This window comes from Meles meles, chromosome 12 (assembly GCF_922984935.1).
Source record: "Meles meles chromosome 12, mMelMel3.1 paternal haplotype, whole genome shotgun sequence".
In the NCBI taxonomy this organism is placed as follows: domain Eukaryota; kingdom Metazoa; phylum Chordata; class Mammalia; order Carnivora; family Mustelidae; genus Meles; species Meles meles.
Genome location: NC_060077.1, coordinates 2384633 through 2402474, shown reverse-complemented (window position 1 = coordinate 2402474; position 17842 = coordinate 2384633). Strand labels below are relative to the sequence as shown.

Sequence of the window (17842 nt, the reverse complement as noted above, 5' to 3'; positions counted from 1 at the left end):
GTCTTGCCTTTTTCCTTCCTTCCTTTCAAAATTATTTATTGAGCAGCTACTGCGTCTACCAGGCTCTATGCTGGGAGACTGTCCTTTTCGAAGGACTTGGCCTGGTCCGGGAAGACAGCCTTGTGTGTGATTCGTTAGAATTTAGACTGAATGAGCTAGGGCTGATGAGAGCCACATGGGACAGTGGGGACCTGGAGGGAGGGCCAGTTTCCCTGCCTCCTGACGAGACAGTCATGTATTTGTTCATTGGTTCTTTCAATGGGTAACTAACAACTGAAATCCATGCCTTCCCCGAGGGGTGCCTTCAGAGCAGAAACTCAGATATGTTGCTAGAAACCAGTGCCCGTAGGTCCCTGCTGGTGGGAGTGTGTCCTAGGTGTACAGTTCTTGGCTTTGTTTGTTTGTTTTTGTGGTCGTGTTCAAGCTTGGCCACCTCCCTTCCCCAATTACAAACAGAATACAGTAGTTCCAGGTGGGAAACGCAGGGAACAGACAAGCAGGGAAAAGAGCCACCAACCATCACTCTGCAGGTCAGAGAGCTCTCTGCCCGCCTTCCAGGGTTGCTTCCCTCCTCCTGGTCTGTTCCCTCCACTAGGGGTACAATCTCACTGGCCGTTCCTTTCAGCACCTCTTGTACTCTCTCTCCCAAATGTGAAAAGCTGGATGAGGAGATGGCTTCTTCCATTCAGGCACCCATGTTCCCAGGGAGCTTACGTTGAGCCCTCATGACTGGAAGTAGAAAGGAGAGGAAAGAGAAGTCAATTATTCCCCATCCTGATGATCTCCAGGGGGAAACTAGTTTGAGGTTCTGGAAGGGTTCAAGGAAGGGAAGGCTTCAGGGTCTGGTATAAAGTTCAACCTTGGCTCTTTCGCCCCCCCCCCACCCCCTACTGTGTGACCTTGGGCGTGGCATTCCCCTCTCCCTGCCTCAGGTCCTCATCTGGAAAATGCTCACGAATTCAATGGGATAATGTTTGTGAAGTATGCACGGGGTTGGGTACACAGTAGGTACTTAATAAGAGGTAGATTCCCCTATAGCTCCCTTCCTTGGCTTGTTCTTTTTCCCCCACCCCCAGCGCCCACTTCCCCCATCACTTTCCCATTTATATCGATTATCCACTGATCCCTTAGAACAACAGCACAAGGCTGGTGGCGATGGGTCCCCATTTTACAGACGGTAAAACTGGGGCTCAAAGGTGAAGTGCCTTTCCCAAGATCACACAGCTGGGAGGGGGCAGAGCCAAGCTTGAGGCCAGGTTCTCCAGGCTGCAGACGGGGTTCCACTGTGCCTCGCTGTGGTCCCTCCAGTGATCACCAACATTTGCGTTCCTCCGAACTGGTTCTTAACTTTCAACATGGCAATTTTGATAGGGATTGGGGAAAAGTAAGTGAAATGAATTCCCCCAAATTGACAGACATCTGAGATTATGTTAGAAGTGGACGCCCGACTCCAGGTTGCTAAGTGGTATCTAAGTAGGGCAGGTAGGTGAGATATATTTATCACAACGGCCCCAGCAAAAAGCAAGATGGATACATTGTTACTTTCAAGGCGCATCCCAGCAGGGAGGTGGGAAAAGTACAAATAAACAGGTTAACTGATGATCTCTCAGTGTGTCCAATGCTGGGAGGAAGGCAGGGTACAGGAGAAGGGGCCCCTGAGGGGATCTATTATAGAATGAGGTGGTCAGGTCAGTGGAGAGCTCTCGGACGAGGCAACTTTCAAATTAGACTTGAGCAGGCCAATAGAACTTTGCCATGATGGAATGTTCCAGAGTGGAATGTTCTAGAACTGTGCTGTCCAGTATGGTAGCCTTTAGTCACCTGTGACTAGGGAGATTGACCTGTGGCTAGTGTGACGGAAGAAGTGAACTTAAAAATTTAATTTTAATTACTTGAAATTTAAGTAGCGTCATGGGGCTGCTGGCTATTACAGCAGCACAGCTCACTGTCTTCCACCACCATTTTTAGGGGTCTTCGCTGGTTTGTTCTTAACCCACAGCTTTTTTGAGCTGGTGAATTTATGAAGGCAAAAGATCCTTAACTAAGTGAGGGCCTATCTTTGCATGACAGCAAGCCAAAATATTAAATGAGTTTTCTGCCTTTGTATCTTCATTATGTAGAAACTTAGCACTATAGGTAAATCTTTTATCATGCCTTATCCCAGGACTGGGGGGAAGAGGGGACAGAGGGATCTTGGTTTTTTATAAACTGTGGGGTGGTGGGAGATGCAAAGGGCTATAGGAGGGCACAAAGAGGACACTGTGCTGTGTGACCTTAGGAGGGACCCTTACCCTCTCTGAACCTGTACGTCCTCATCTCCAGCATGAGGAGGCTGGAGCAGCCCCCTGAAGTGTGACACAAATCTCACTGGGCCTACAGTTATTTTGCCCCCAATTGATGCGCTTTTCAGAGTCTGGAATTGAGGATTTTGACACCCAGGACAACTCAGGTAGATCTGCTGGTGTCTCCCAAGATCCTGGCATTTCTGTGAGGAATGTTGTGAGCTCCAGCAGGGTCCCCAAATGAGGGGCCTCTGATGAAGGAGACCAGCATGGGTTCGTTGTTCCTAATGATCTGGGATGAGAATCCCATGGGATGGTATCTTCAGGGAATCCAGGCTTAGACCCTTGTCCTGGTGCTGCTGTCTCTGGTGGTTGGTTGGATGAAAAGGTTGATGTCATAACCTGTGTGTTCCTGCCTGTTGGAAGCAGTGATACCAGAACAAAGGTGAGGGTTCCATCATCCTCTTGTAGAGTTTTTGCCTCTGATATTGTTGCATCTTTGGGACCCTCAGTAGCCTGGTGTTTGGCAGCCCCCGCCTTGACCCTTTTGCTCACATCCATTGGTAGCGTCTTGGGTCAACTCTGAAGAAATGTTCAGGGGGACCTCCCAATCCCCCCCAAGCCCTCCAGAGTGTTGCTTTGTGGAGAGCCACTGCTGGGCTTTTCCCCTTATACAGCATGCAAATGCCTCTTCCCTGGGGCCCACAGGTCAAAAGACCAGGCCACTTTCAGATGTGGGCAGGTAACTTGCAATCATCTGGAGGATTGAGGGAATGAACCTGACATAGAAGACCAATGTGGTGATAAAGCATCCCTGTTAGAATCCCGAAAGCTCCCTGTTATTATTATTTTTTTTCTGATCAGCTGCTAAATAGCCTGCACTCTTGGGCACATCCCCTAACTTTTGGAGGCTCAGTTTCTGCAATATGGCGGCCGGGAGGGGGGTTCCCACTAGTTCTTACAGCTCTTTCCATGTTGCAGACAAAGCTGAGACCTGGGGGGGTTATTCCAGGGGTCTGCACTCAGCGGAAACCACAGCAAAGCAGTGGCAGAGGTATGTCTGTGGATTCTCCTGCTGCAGGCAGGGTCTGCAGAGCCACTTGGTCTCCGTGTCACCTCAAGGTCACCTTGTGGTCCGCGCTTGCTTCCTGCCAGGCCACCAGCCAGGCAGCTGGATAGAAAAAGCTCCTGCTGGCTTCTGGGGCTTGAAGGGAGCTCTTTTTGAATGATCTTCAGCGGGGCCTTTGTCTTCCCCTGTGCCCTCACGTTTCCAGAATACTCACACTTGCATCCCCATTCTGGGCCTTTGTGTCCGCTGTTCCCTCTGAACTGAGATGCTCCCTTTCTCCTTCATGCCCTTAAACCTCCCCTAGGGCCTGCGTCCAGCCTGTGACCTGTGTGGTCAGCTCTGCTGCCACCCTCTTGAAATTCTTCATAACTGTTGAACAAGGGCCTCCACATTTTCATTTTGCACTGGGGTCCGCACATTCTGTAGCCCGTCCTGCCTGCCCTTCAAAGTCACCTCCTCTGAAGGGCCTTCCCTATCCTTTGCCATCTTTATTTTTTTTTAAATTTCTATTATTTTTTAAAGATTTTATTTATTTGAGAGAGAGAATGAGAGAGTGGGGACATGAGCAGGGGGAGGGATAGAGGGAGAGGGAGAAGCAGACTCCCAACTAAGCTGGGAGCCCGACGCGGGGCTTGATCCCAGGACCCTGAGATCATGAACTAAGCCAAAGGCAGACACTCAACTGACTGAGCCACTCAGGTCCCCCCTATGCCATCTTTAAAGTATTCCCCACACGACCCTGTTTCTTGACTGATTGCTCTGGTATGTTTTCCCAATACTTAATTACTCCTGGAGATTGTGTCTTAAATTTCCTCATGTGTTGACTTGGTTGTTACCTATCTCCTACACTGGCTAGCAAACTGTGAAAATGGGAACCATATGGGTCTCTGCTTTTCCCCACCTCCTAATCTAGTGTGGGTTCATGGTAGATGCTGAATAAATAAATGCATGAAGCAGCGAGCAACACAGGCTTACCAGAGACAGAATTCTGCATTCCTGGGGCATGCAAAACACTTTATGAATGATCTATCAATAAATGAATGAATGAACAGATGGCTGGATGAATGAACAAATGAATGGATGGATGAATGAATGAACAAATGGATGCATCAATGGATGGATGAAGGAAGGAAGGAAAGAAGGAACAGATGGATGAATGGATGGATGGATGCACAAACAAATGGGTGTATGGAAGGATAGATGAATGGATATGGATGAATGCACAAATGAATAGATGGATGAATGAATGAGTGGATGGATGGATGGGTGGGTGGGTGCGTGGGTGAATGGATGAATGGATGGGTGGATGGATGGATGGATGGATCATGAATGGATGGATGGATGGGTGGATGATGGATGGATGGGTGGATGGATGGATGGATGGATGGATGAATGGATGGATGATGGATGGATGGGTGGATGGATGGATGGATGGATGGATGGATGAATGGATGGATGATGGATGGATGGGTGGATGGATGGATGGATGAATGGATGGATGGATGATGGATGGATGGATGGCTGGGTGGGTGGGTGGTTGGATGGATGGATGGATGGATAGGCATTTTATTGTTGCCTTTTGGCAGCAGTAGCATTTTTGTTTTCATCAAACTCTTTCTGATTCAATCTTGTGATTTTGTAGACTAGTTTTGTGGTTAAGCCCTAATTTTTCTTCAGCATTTTATATGGTTATACAATCTCCCTATTCCCTTCCATCTTCCCAGCTGGTGAGGGCAGGCTGTGAGTATGGACCCAAAGACTTTGTGTTGTCTGTCCAAGTAGTCTTCTCGTCTCTTCCCTTTTGGGTTTGTCTCGGGCCAGGGGTTGAGATCCTCTCTTCCTTAGACTTGGAGATAAATCTGGTGAGACCATTACGTGTGACAGAATAGTTGCTCACATATTGTGAAATGAAGATTACAGGGTAATCCCACTTTGGTCAACAAGGGGCATTGTGATTGGTCTGGGTCAACAAGGGGCACCATGGGTCTGAGATAAGATACCGGTTCAGAGCCATCTCCTACCAGTTTGTTACTCTAATAGTTCTACCCCGTGGGGTGCATGTATGAACTGAATGGAATGGGACGGTTTAGGACCGCTCAACTGCAGTCCTGAAAGTTGAAGTTATGACCCAGAAGTTAATCAGTTAGCCATGAACTCATTTAGAAGAAAAATCCGGCTTGAATAGATGCGTAGTTCTTTGGAGTCTCCGTTTATCCTGTTTTGTGTGAATATGCATGCCTTCTGCTGCAGAAATAGTTAACATGAAAATGTAAAACATAAAGCTTTACCATCCCCCCCGCAAAAGTTCTCAAACTCCGAAACATTCTGGTCCTGGGAGTTTTGCATTTCAGATAAGGGATTGTGGGTAATATAATGTGCTTACTACAATGTTCCTGTCGATTAGTAGGCACAGAAAATGCTTGTGCTTAATAAATGTGTTTGCATGTGTGTGGCTAGAAAGTCTATAAGGAAATTGTCAAAATAGTTAGCAATCATTGTCTTTATATGGTGCAGTTGTAAGTCATTCAAAGTTGCTTCTGCATTTTCTAACTTCCTGCTGTAAATATTGTTATAACAAGTATTAATAATGTTTACTAATAAAACATTATAAAAAATCTTAGAGGGGTGTGAGCCAGTCATCTCATTTCCTAGATAAGAAGCTGACACCCGGAGAGGTTCAGGGGTCTATCAGGGATCATCCCAGCAGGATGATCATAGCTCCTGAGGGCCATTGGAACCCAGACCCTCAGCAGGTGCAGATCAGAAACTGGTCTGCGAATTCCCACTGTTGGCTCCTAGCCTGGGCTCCAGGAAAGGTGTCTCCACCCTCGTCCTAACCTGTTCTTAGCATTACTGAGAAGAATCAGGAGACAGGGCAGCCATTAAGCGGTGTGACCTTGGGGATGTCACCTGCCCTGGCAGGGGGCTGGGCTGGGATGCTCTGAAGTCCTTGGTGGCTGTAGCAGGCTTTGCTTTCGTTTCTTCGTGTGTGGAAGGGTGCATGAGGGGCTGGGATCAAGTTTGTTCACTTAGAACCAATTTCTCCTTGGCTGGTGTGGGGGCCAGGCAAGCCTAAGGACAAGGTCAGAGATGAAACAGTCAAGCGGAGGAGCTAATGTTGGTCCCATCCCTTCATTGGCTTGGAAGCATTTACTGGAGCCCCGCTGGGTGCCAGGCTCTGTGACAGCACTGTGGCTGCCCAGATGGTGGGACCGGCCTCCTGCCCCAGGGAAGGCCCTCGGAGGAGCCTCAGAGGCCACAAGCCCAGAGCACTTCCCATTGTAGGTGAAGAGAGTGGCCAGCTGCGGGCTGGCACGCGGACTCCTCCTGTCGGCTGTCAGGTGGCCTGGGCTGAGCTTTTCCCTTCCTGGGCCTCACCAGTGTCCAGAACGAGGTCACAGTGAGGTGCCTACCTCACAGGGCTGCTGTCAGGCTTACTTGGGTGCTGGGGGCCCCGCACTTCAAGCCGTGCCTCAGCGCCATCCCCATCATTCAATGCAAAGCACAGGTGTCCTCCCCGGGACCCACGGTCCCATCACAGACCAGCCCCACGACCTCTCTCAGCTGCAGTTCCCTTTCCTGTCGAGACGGGATGATGCTGGGGTCCACCTCACAAGCGTGCTGAGATCACAGAAGAGGAAGTGGCAGGGGCAGACGGCCCAGGGGCCGCCTCCGGTGCCGTCACTGGAATGGGCATCTTCCAGAGCTCTCCCCTGTGGCCACGGAGCTTCCCAAGCCCCACCCGGCATATAGCTTTAAGGTATAGCAACCTGTGTCCACAGAGGAGGAAGAGGAAGGAGGCAGGTGAAGTGCCCCTGACAAATGGATGAAATACATGGGACCTTCCCTGCTCCCCTCCCCCCTCCCTGCAACGGCTCACTTCCATGCCGCAGACCTCAGATCCCGAGGAGGCATAGTGAAGGAACAGCAGGTGAGCATGCTGACCCCTGGGACCTCGCTTCACCCTTCTGTCCCAAGTGGCATCCTGGGGCAGCTTGCAGTGGGCCCCCCCAGGTGCTTCCTGCTCATCATCACCCTCTGCACCTCTCCCCTGCTCCAAGTAGCAAGCAGGTCAGAAAATTTTTAATGGCCTATAAATATTTTTATCTGTCCCTCGATGAAATCCCATGAATCTTTTGATCGTGTTTTAATTTATTCTTTCCTTTACTGACTTAGGGAAGGGCTGACAGGAGCCCCATTTCCAAAACTCTTCAGCTCCTAAGGTGCTTTCTGAGTTTAAGGGAAAGGGGGAGGATCCCCTGTTTTTGCATTGTTTCATTTGTGGACTGGATATTGAGGCTCGGAAGAGGCTGGCATTCATGCATGGTGCAGAGCGCCCGAACATCCCTTTCTGTCTCAAGTATCTGTATCCCGCATTAGGAAAATCTGTCACTTCTGCTCCATGCTTCACGTAACACTTCCCGCATCACATATCGAGAGGGATTGCTTTATTTTTCTTTGAACGAATGCGCTCTATAGGTGGATGGTGTCACAGAGAAGTGGAGAGAAGGGGCTTGCTCAAGGTCATGCAGAGTGTAGGGACAGGCTTGAGGCCTCTCACAGCTCAGGCCTTTACGCTGTGCGGCTAGCCATTAGCGAGTGCACTCTTGGCGTGTGTGTTTTGCCGCTGACCTGGGTTTTCACTCTGCAATACCAACTAGTTAAATTTAGCCTCTGAGGAGTCTGGTCAGAAGGCCTTATAGCACGAGACTGCCTCTCCAGCCAAGCTGGAAGTGTGTCATTGAAATCACAGCGACGGTTGTTTAAAGGGGATGTTTATGTAAAGGTGGTGTTGTGCGCGGGCGTACACATTACTTTTTCCTTCCCACCTTCTATATCTTATAATGAAAGCAGAGAAAAATCCAAGTCATGACCACTCTGATGACATGCAAAGCGCACATATCGAAGTGAAAAATGCCTTTCTTGAGAAGTGAGGCGTGGTAGGATGTCTCCAAGGCTATATTAGTGGAGAATTAGCATAACCACAGTGTTCAACAGACATTGGGGTTTTGTCCATAGAGAATAAAAATCCAGAGCGATGCGAGTACGCTGGTGAGAGTTGTCTCCCATTTGATCTTTGGGGTGGGATAGAGGTGTTTTGAAATATTTTCATTTTCTGGTTTTAACTGTTTTCCCTATTTTGAGGTGATTATATTTAAATTTTGGTCATTTAGAAGATGAATTGAGGGGGGGTTGGAACTTTAAAAAGTAAATCAGCCTATGGTGGGTCGGTTTTTTGGGGAGGGAGTGAAGACAAGCCCATGAAGAACCTGCAAGAAACTCTGAAGAACTGAGAATTGTGTTCACCTGTTTTATTTTTTTAATCCTTCAGTTGAAAAAGTTACTATATAGTTAGAGCACAGCTAACTGGTGCCCTCAAGCTGGGCCGCTTTTCCGATTCCTAGGGGTAATTCACATTGTGGCCACACAGAGTGGGACTCCTGGAGGTGTGGCCCCAGCTGTGCCTTTCCATGGGGATTCATTTGCAAACATTTCCATTATTTTTTGGGTTTTGTTGGCTGTGAACATAGGCTGCATTTTTTAAAAAAAGATTTTATTTGTTTATTTGACACAGAGAGATCACAAGTAGGCAGAGAGGCAGGCAGAGAGAGAGAGAGAGAGGGGGAAGCAGGCCCCCCCGCTGAGCAGAGAGCCGGATGCGGGGCTCGCTGGACCCCAGGACCTGGGGATCACGACCCAAGGTGAAGGCAGAGGCTTTAACCCACTGAGCCACCCAGGCGCCCAGGCTGCATTTATTATTATGCAATATTATCTAGGCAGTGTTTTCAATCCCTTTTATTTGTTTTTTTTTTTTTTTTTAAGATTTTATTTATTTATTTGACAGAGAGAGATCACAAGTAGGCAGACAGGTAGGCAGAGATAGAGGAGGAAGCAGGCTGCCCACTGAGCAGGAAGCCCGACGCGGGGCTCGATCCCAGGACCCTGGGATCATGACCTGAGCCGAAGTCAGAGGCTTTAACCCACTGAGCCACCCAGGTGCCCCAATCCCTTTTATTTGTTATAACTCCTTGCAGAAGCATTCATTCATTCGACCTAGAACGGTTTGCCTGGGTTCAAGGCTCAGCTCTGTCACCATGGTGAAGCATACATCCCTGGGTCACGTTTCCTTATCTGCATTAGGAAAATAAAAACAAAAGGACCTCTCTGAAAGAAGACAAAGGCACAAAAAGAGCCCTCAGTGTGTGTGAGTCTTAACTAGAAAGATGCTTATTCTTTAAGGATGTTCTTATTTTGAGTGTGGTTGACACACCATGTTACATTCGTTTCGGGTGTATGACATAGTGACTGGGCATGTCTGTACCTTAGGAGGTGCTTGCGGCGAATGCAGCTACCAGCTGTCACCATACATCACCACCATGGCAGCGGTGACTGGATTCTCTGTGCTGTGCCTTTTTATTCCCGGGACTTATTCATTCGGTAACTGGAAGTTAGAAAGAATCCTATTTAGGGTCAGCCACAGGGCAGCTGGCGTCTTTTCTGTCTCCAAAGAGCTGCCTTTACCAGGTGACCCAGGTGGTCCAAAGTGCGTGTTAGGAGCTTGCTCTGGGGCCAGGAGGGCCTGGAGCAAACATGTCCCTGGGAGGAGTGGTGAAAGAATAAGCAAAAACAGGAACTTGGAAGCCAGAAGTTAACATCCCTTGGGGGCCCTTTTACCAGGCACTTTGCTGACATCTGGCTCATATTTTAAATAAACCCCATTTTCCACCTCTTCTCTATTTGGGTGTATTCAAGCACATTAAAGGCCTGCGAGTTTTTACCCAGTTGCGTGTGGGCGGGGGTACCATGCTGGAACCCTTCTTCCCCCGTCAGGGGAGCTGGGGAGGAAAGTAGCCAAGAGGGCTTTTCTAAGTCTGACCACCTGCGCCTGGTGCCCAAGGTCAGCGGCCCCTCCGTGATTGGCCGGTCCGGGGGGCGGGGCCTGGTTCTGTCAGGGACAGGAGGCGGGGCCAGGTGAGGGGGCGGTGACCCTTCTGGGAGGAGGTGTCCGTTTGGGGGGCGGGGCCTGGATGGGCGCGTCTGTCCCCGGACACTTGGGCGCAGGACTGTTTTCGGGATGGAGGAAGCGCCGCGTTTTGTTGGACACCCACAGGCTGCAGCACCACCCGGCACCAGCGGCTCTCCGACCGCACCTCCGCCGACCTGGCTGCCCTGCTGGGCCCTGGGACCAGGGTCCGCTCAGGAGGTTAAGGGGGGCAAGCTCTGCATCCCGGCAGAAGCCAGGTGGGATTGGCCGGCGGGCATGTCAATATGAGCCCTGCCAAGTGCAAGGTCTGTTTCCCTGATCGCAAAGTAAAGTAAGTAAGTCTGCAATTTTAATGACCATTATCTTTTGCCAACTTATGCAGCGTGTCCCCCCGCCCTCCAGTGAAGACAAGCTCTTTGTCCCCTTAGTACCACCTCCTCTTCCCCGCCCCCATCAGAGAAATGCAGGCTTCAGTTCGGCCACGGGGTAGATGGAGCTCGCCTTGCAAACGCGAGCTGATCTTGGTGGTTGGAGGGGAGGCAGGATTGGCCGGATTTGTCTGTGATGGTGATTGGAGGGGCCCTCAAGAACTCACAGGTGGATAGGCTGGCAGGGGCCACGCTTTCCTCTTCTCCCTCCCCTTAGCCTTGCTAAAGCCTTGCGGGTTGCGGAAGGCAAGCCTTTTTTGAAGTGATTATGAATCCCAGGGCGGGTCAAGGGCCACCAGAGCAGGCATCGCATTTAAGGTTATTTAATGAACAGTGTGTAGGCATTTCTGTGCCCTAGCGCTTCCTGGCCCCACCTGCTTGATTTCTTGTCTTCATTTTATGGCATTAAAAAAAATTATCAAAATAATGTTATATTTGTTGTTGAGAAGTCAGAAAATTTTAGATAAGCCGAAAAGGGAACAAAATTCACCCGTAGCCACCTCCCCCAACTCACCACGGCTGATCCCATGATCTTTATTAACAGTTGCTGGATACTTCCTGAGCTCATAAGCGTGTCAGGGAAGTGAGGTCCCTTGGAGCCAGAAGTACGGTTATTTAGATCCAAAGATGGGGGGGTCCAGAGAGGGCAAGAGATATGTCTCAGATATTTATCCAGCCCTCCAGGAGGGAGACTGACCTTCTAGTTCCCTGGTCCTTCTGCAAAGGAGAAAAACGGGGCCTTCAGGGGGACCCTTCTTGGATTGCTCAGGATGTGTCTGAGCGAAGGACCTGTAGAGGGGCAGGAGTCGGGTATGGATCATGGTCTTTCTTGTGCACTAAGTTTTTGGTGGAGCATCGTAGCCCTATTTCTTGCACTTTCCAAGTCCTGACCTAACTTCTCTGGCAAAACCCTTCAAACCCTATAGCGTACCCAAAGCGGGCCATGTGGTCCACAAAGGACACATTTCCTCACCCCGCCCCCATCTGTAAGGCTATTTACACAAAAGTTTAACATATAAATCTTGAATCGCATTTTATTGTACACTTTAGTCCCAAAGAAGACTTTTCACAAACCACTTTAATCTGAAAGCATAAACCTTCAGGAACTGAAATTGTCTCATTACCAGGGGTTTCACTGCCCTGGAAATTCTGCTCAGAACTAAGGCCTGCTGCCATGTTGATGTGTTGGTTGGTGATCTCTGGGTGGTTCTCATCTCCAGCTGCACATTTGAATTCCCGGGGAGGGGGGCAGGCATTTGAAAAAGTAGATACCTGGGTGTGCTCCCTCCTCCTCCAACAATCCCTCCATTCTAGGGATGCTGATGAATTAGTCCAGGTGGGGCCTGGCTACCAGCATTTTTTAAATCTCCTCTCGTGCTGGAGGGTAGAGTCAAGGCTGAAAAGCACTGCTTAACTCAGAGTTGGCAAACTATTTTCGTCCAGGGCCAAATGGCAAATATTTCTGGCTTTGAGACCATATGGTCTCTGTCACATCTACTCAGCTCGGCCATTTACCGCCCAGCAGCCACACAGAATACATCATTGAATAGGTGCAACGGTATTCCAATCACACTTAATTTATAGAAGTTTGAAATTCACGTAATTTTTACATGTCACGCAATAAGATTCTTTCAACCATTTAAAAATGTAAAAGCTATGATTAGCCTGTGGGAGGTCCAAAAGCAGGTGGCAGCCTGAATTTGGGCTTTGGGCCCGAGCTTAACGACTCCTGGTCTAGCCAAGGTGGCCGTCCCGGGAAGCGCTAGGGGGCAGGTCGCCTAAGAAATCTCCCATTTGTTCCATTGGTTCCATTTGTCTGGGAGCCCAAAGATGAGTTCAAAGTCAGCAGCCTTGACTAAGCTATGCAGTGTCCTTTCTTCCTTACTTGCTTAGTGATAATAGTGAGGACTCCACGTCCATCAGGCCTCAGCAGCTGCCATCCCTGTTTTATAAATGAGAAGGGCCAGGGTAGGGATGGAAGGGCTGGTTAATGTCAAGGCCACAGCCTGATGGCTCCATACTGGGGCTCTTAATCATGGCGCCCCTGCAGAGAGGCACCTCAGCTAAAGCTCTTTAGCTTTAGCTAAATGCCCCGTGCTGAACCCTGGACACACACTTTCTGAGGCAGACGCTATTAATGTTGTCAATATTGCCGTCCTGTGAGGGAACTGAGGCAGCTTCCCCAAGACTGTGTAGGTCTTCAGAAGTAGAGTCTGCGTTCAGAGCCTGGGGGGATGGCTCTAACCTATCGGGGTTTCTGTTGACATTTGGGGCCCTGTGCTTCTTTGTCATGGGGGCTGTCCGGAGCATTCTAGAATATTGAACAGCATTCCTGGCCTTTTCCTTCTAGATGCCAGTAGCATCCCTCTCAACCTCCCACCCCTTGCTTAGTTGGGAACCCAAAAAATGTCTGCAGACATGGGCCATATGTCTTTCTCCTGGGGAACAAAACTGGCCTCAGCTAAGAGCCCTGCAGCCCCACAGATTGCCTCCCCGATGTAGGTGCTTGTTTTTTGATGTCTAGACTATAAAGTTACTCCCATTTATCTCAATGATCTTTCTGCCTCAAACTTAGACTCGGGGTAGGGTGGGGTGGGGGGTGGGAGGTGGGCAGTCAGAGTCAGATTGGAAGCCCAGCATTACCATCTGACAGCTGTGTGACTTAAGGTCATTGGGCCTCTCTGACCTTCAGTTTCTTCCTCGTGAGCAGGGAATGATGGCCTTCCTTGCGCAGGGATGCGGAGATTCAGCATGAAGCCCCCTGTGCCTGATTCACAGTGACACTCAAGAATGTTTATTCCTTCCCTCCTGGCGTTTCTGCCTGGGCTTGTGCCTGAGCAGCTGACTGTGCTCAGCACTGGGCTGACAGCTCTCCTGTGTAGTGGATTGCACATGAAGCCATGTCCAAAGTCATCCTGGAATAGTTTGGCCTCTGCCCACCTTGGAAATGCCGGCCAAAGGTCAGCCTTCCAGAGCCAATGCTGATTGGCTTCTAGCTTTGTCAAAAACAAATAAAAATAGCCAGTAGCCTGGAGACTGGGTCTGAAACAGGGCACACACCGTGTGTTCCCCCACCTAGTTAGTTATGATGGGCTTGTGACCCACCTGAAGGACGGGTTCTCTCACCAGTTTTGGAATCAAAATGGCGGCTGAGAATGGTTTTTCCAGGCTACGAAATAGTGGTTTTCTCCTGGTTGACCTTTTCTTTGCTTTGCTTTAGGCCAGGTTGCTAGAGTATTAATGTTTGTGTTGGAAATGGGATGTCTGAGACCATCTGAAGCCAAAAGATCAGGCCAGCCAGTTGGGGAAGGCTGTAAACAGAGTGGGGGAGAGTGGATGGTTGGTGAGCAGACCCTGGCCAGAGGAGAGGCTGATGCATTTCCTGGTGAGCTTGGGAGATCAGCAGCCCCTGATCCTCTCAGTTTCACTGCACTGAAATGATAATAGAGTTCCCTGCTGCCAGAAGCCATATTTTACTTTCTACGTGTTATTTAACCTATACAACATAGTGAGGTATGTGTTACTGTCTTCATCGTACAGCTGGAGACGCTGAGCGCCCTGCCCAACAGATGCCAAAATGGCCAGGGCTTTGGCCTCCCTATTAAAAAATTCATAGCTTTCTTCTTATCGAAAATAATATGTCATTAGGACACCTCAGTGGCTCAGATGGTTAAGCGTCTGCCTTCAGTTCAGGTCATGATCTCAGGGTCCTGGGATCCAGCCCCCCATGGGGCTCCCTGCTCAGAAGGGAGTCTGCTTCTCCCTCTCCCTCTGCCCCCACAACACCCACTTGTGTTCTCTTTCTCTCTCTCAAATAAATACAGTCTTTAAAAGAATAACATATCATTGCAAGAAACTTAACAAATATAGATGGAGAAGAGAATGGAAACCACCAATAACTCCACCACCTGAGGTAACTGTCATTAACATTTTGGTGTCTGTTTTCTGAGATTAGGATCCTGCAGGTTAGGGCCTTCTGGCTGCTTCTGCCTATTTCTGTAAAGAAATAAAGTCACTAAGAATAAACTGAGCTACTTGCTGGTTGATGGGATGTAAGTATGATAAAAGTACTGTTCTCATTTGCAAGATGATACTGACTTTCCAAAGTATTTTTCTAAGATCTTGTTTCAGTGGTTCCGTCCTAGGAGGTCTTAGGAGAAAATGTGCTCACCGTTTGTGGTAGGTAGTGAGTTTATCTCGGGCCGGAGATTATTTGTTCATCTGTCTGTTCATTCATTCAGGCCCTGTGGCTAAACCCAGTTGAGTGGAGAAAGTCTTCATTGAAAACATACCCTCTTGTGGCCTGGAAACACATTGTTCATTTCTCTTTTTGTTCCCCTGGCCCAGAGCTCTGTGTTTTCCTTTGTGGTGGGCGGATCCTTTGGCAGCTCACCCTGGGGAGTGGGGGCAGACGGCAGGTTTGTCGGAGGCTTTCCCGTACGGAACTTGTACTAGACACGAAGACTTTGTATAGCAGAAAATGCCCACGTCCAGCATTTCTTGGTGCGGTAGAAACAGCCCCAGGCCTGCTGATGTGCTCCATGACCCCTTTGCCTGTCTGGGCCTCCATTTGCCCATCTATAAAATGGAATTTTTCTTTCCTGACTCTGTATTTGCTTCTGATTTTCCTGGGTTTTGCTCAGATGGTAGATGGAAGATTATCCATCCTTGCCCTTGCGATAGCCACTGGATATGCGGGGGTGGTTAACTGCTAGCCTAATTCTTGGTAGATAGCTCTCAGCTTAGTGCCTTATCACTACCTTAAGAAAGTGGACTGAGAGGCACCTGCCAGGGTGGCACAGTCGGTTGGGTATCTAACTCTTGATTTTGGCTGGGGTCGTGATCTCAGGGTCATGGGATCAAGCATGCATTGGGCTCTATGCTCGGCATGGAGTCGGCTTAAGACTCTCTCTCCTCCTCCACTCCGTGCTTTCTCTCTCTCAGATAAATAAATTTTGAAAGGAAAAGAAAAAAGAGAAAGTGGACTGAATGTGCATGCCTGATCCTCTTCCTGTCAACGTCCCACCAAATGACAGCAAAGAGATGTTTTTTTTTAAAAGAGAGATGGAAACCCATCAAGCCTGGCAGAACAGTGGGGAAGATTAGCAACAGCATTCTAGAGGCCAGAAGCAAATGGACAAGCAGTAACTGGCTTAGTAGAACCAAGAGGGCTGAGTCCTAAAGCAGCAGTGGGGACCGCTGAGAACCTTCTGGATCTGTACTCTGAAAGGCGTGGGGGCTGGTAGAGTCAGGTACCTCTGCACCTGGGAGGAAGGGGGGTACCAAAATGAGAAGAACTGGGTAAAAGATGCCCAGGCTTGCCTGCATACTTGCACCCCAACAGAAAATGGGTGGTTCATTCCCTGGAGAGGGAAAAACAGAGGATCTTGGGACTGGGCACTGATGGGCATAGAGGAGGCATATGAGGTCTGTATCCCAAACATGAGGATCAGGGTCGGTGTAGGTGCTGAATTCTGATATCTGCCCTGTCCTCCACCCTCAGACCTGTCCCACCGCTTCTCCCACCACCCCTTCCCCAGCTCCTGGCCATTTGAGAATTGGACCACTGAAGGAAGAAGACTCTAGTGTACTCGGGGTTCCCCGGTATATAACAACCCCCCCTGCCCCGATCTTGAGCATCGAGCTCAGCATCCACTGGCCCCATCTCAGTACCTTCTGTCAGCCCTTTAGTTTTTGCCCTTGGTCACGAGGAAGTGCCTAAGGTCTGAGTACCGTTTCTAATATGGAGAGGAGATCCCAAACAAACAGAGGAACACAGGAGACTTGGAAGAAACAGAAACCATGCCAGGAGAAGAGAACTTGAAAAAGCAGCCATTAATACCCTCATTCAATCCAGGGAGGGGGTTGAGTTAGGAACAGGTTTCATAACAAGGAGACTTTGCGACCCAGTAACAAGCTCTTGGGTATTAAAAAACACAGCACCAGGTTAGGAGAGAAGGCTGAAGGAATTAGCCCAGAAAGCGAAAGACAAGGAATAGGAAATAGGAGAGGAGGAAAAAGACAGAAACTTGCAGGCAGTTTAAGAATTTCAACATCCAGGGGAGCCTGGGTGGCTCAGTGGGTTAAGCCTCTGCCTTCGGCTCAGGTCATGATCTCAGGGTCCTGGGATCGAGCCCCACATCTTCTTCCCCCTCTCTCTCTGTCTTCTGCTCTGCCTACTTGTGCTCTCTCTCTCACTCTGTCAAATAAATAAATAAAATCTTAAAAAAAAAAGAATTTCAACATCCAAATAATAAGGCTTCTGGAAAGAATAGAGGAAAATGAGGCAGGAAAATCATTTGAAATACTTGGAAGACAAATCCCAGGATATGAGTTTCCACATTGAAGGAGTCTGAAGATTCACAGCCCTGCTGGATGGAAGGAGGCACATACCTGAGTGCATCCCTGAGAAACTGTAGACTATAGAAGACAGAGACAAGATCCTATAAGCTTCTGGATACGGAAAAACAGGTCACCTGTGAAGAATCAAGATATCAGAACAGCTCTGGTTCTAGCATCCTTGGAAGCCATGACACAATGGCACAAGGCTTCCAAAACTCTGAAGGAAAAGGTTTTCCATTATAGAATTCCATACATAGCCAAATGGTAGGGTCAAACATGAGATCAGAAGAAAGACAGTTTGAGAACTTGCAAGACTATATATCATGTACTACCCCTATCCCTCACTCCCAAACATCTTTTCTTAGAAAGCTACTGAAGGATGCCTTCCACTGAAACAAGATAAGAAACCAAAGAAGAACAATACATGGGAGATGGGAAACAGAGATCCAACATAGAATCAAAGGGAATCTCCAAGGTGATAGTGATGAGGTAGCCCAGGGCAGCAAAAAGCAGGGTATGCATGTTGAGGGTACCATCATGAGGGGCTGTCCCATTGTACCATCTTTTCAACCAAATAGAACTGCTGGAGGATATGTCCCTCCAAAACAAGGGAGTTCACCAAGAAAGAGGGAGCCATTTGATCCCCCAAATTAGGGCTCAAACCCTGAGGAAAGACAAAAGGATTCCTAAGGATGTCAGCAAAAGGAAGTCTCAGAATGCAGTTGTGTAGGGGTCT

General features: G+C 48.9%; 1 protein-coding gene across 6 annotated transcripts in view; it reads left to right on the top strand.

The window, feature by feature from the left end:
* ACACB (acetyl-CoA carboxylase beta) overlaps positions 1-17842 on the top strand; it is a 125788-nt gene that overhangs the window by 25087 nt on the left and 82859 nt on the right. The gene's annotated exons all lie outside the window — the stretch shown is intronic.